The sequence below is a fragment of the Cervus canadensis genome, chromosome X, assembly GCF_019320065.1.
Source record: "Cervus canadensis isolate Bull #8, Minnesota chromosome X, ASM1932006v1, whole genome shotgun sequence".
NCBI lineage: Eukaryota > Metazoa > Chordata > Mammalia > Artiodactyla > Cervidae > Cervus > Cervus canadensis.
This window is the reverse complement of record NC_057419.1, coordinates 57,621,973-57,623,363: the sequence shown is the minus strand read 5'-3', so window position 1 is coordinate 57,623,363 and position 1,391 is coordinate 57,621,973. Positions and strand designations below refer to the sequence as shown.

General features: G+C 34.3%; 1 protein-coding gene and 1 non-coding gene across 6 annotated transcripts in view; one reads left to right on the top strand and one right to left on the bottom strand.

Annotated features, from left to right (window-relative positions):
• Positions 1–1,391, top strand: part of HEPH (hephaestin) — a 149,272-nt gene that overhangs the window by 81,884 nt on the left and 65,997 nt on the right. The window lies entirely within an intron of this gene.
• Positions 303–409, bottom strand: LOC122436073. Its single transcript, XR_006267845.1, has one exon. It is a non-coding gene; the product is annotated as a U6 spliceosomal RNA (small nuclear RNA).

The window sequence follows — 1,391 nt, the reverse complement described above, 5'->3', positions numbered from 1 at the left end:
ATCCTGCAACTTTACTATATTCGCTGATTAGCTCTAGTAATTTTCTGGTGGAGTCTTTAGAGTTTTCTATGTAGAGGATCATGTCATCTGCAGACAGTGAGAGTTTCACTTCTTCTTTTCCTATCTGGATTCCTTTTACTTCTTTTTCTGCTCTGATTGCTGTGGCCAAAACTTCCAAAACTATGTTAAATAGTAGTGGTGAGAGTGGGCACCCTTGTCTTGTTCCTGATTTTTGGGGAAATGCTTTCAATTTCTCACCATTGAGGGTAATGTTTGCTGTGGGTTTGTCATATATAGCTTTTAAAAATACGGAATGCTTCACGAATTTGCGTGTCATCCTCATGCAGGGGTCATGCTAATCTTCTCTGTATCGTTCCAATTTTAGTATATGTGCTGCCGAAGCGAGCACTTTCTGCCCATTTTTAAAGTGGGTTATTTGTTTCTCTGATACTTAGCATCATAAGCTGATGTATATTTTGAAGATTAATCCTTTGACATTTGTTTCATTTGCAATTATTTTCTCCCATTCTGAAAGTTGTCTTTTCATCTTGTTCATAATTTCCTTTGATGTGCAAAAGCTCTTGTTTAATTAAGTCTTATTTGTTATTTTTATTTTTCTTCCATTGCATTATGAGATGAGTCAAAGAGAATCTTGTGCAATTTATGTCAAATAATGTTCTGTCCATGATTTCCTCTAAGAGTTTTATAGTTTCTTACCTTACAGTTAGATCTTTAATCCATTTTGATATAATTTTTGTGGATGGTGTTAGGAACTGTTTTGTTTTCATTCTTTTACATGTAGCCATCCGGGTTTCCCAACACCACTTATGGAAGAGGCTCTGTTTCCTCCATTGTATATTCTTGCCCCTTTACCAAAGATAAGGTGCCCATAGATGTGGATTTATTTCAGGGCTTTCTATCTCTTTCTGTTGATCTATATTTCTGTTTCGGTGAAAGTACCATAATGTTTTGATTACTGTACCTTTGTAGTATAGTTTGAAGTCATGAAGGTTGATTCCTCCAGCTCCATTTTTCTTTCTAAAGATTACTGTTGCTATTCCAGACCATTTGTGGTTCCATGCAAATTGTTAATTTTTTTTTTTTGTTTCAGTTCTCAGGAAAATGCCATTTTTAATTTGCTATGGATTGCATTGACTCTGTAGAATGCTTTGAGTAGTATAGTGATTTTCATGATGTTGATTTTTCTGATCCAAGAACATGATACATATCTCGACTTTTTGTGTTATCTGTTTTATTTCATCAGTGTCTTATAGTTTTCTGCATATAAGTCTTTTGTCTCCTTAGGTAGGTGTATTCCTAGATAGTTTATGTATTTATTTATTTATTGTTGCAATGGGGAATGGGATTGTTCTTACAATTTCTCTTTCTGA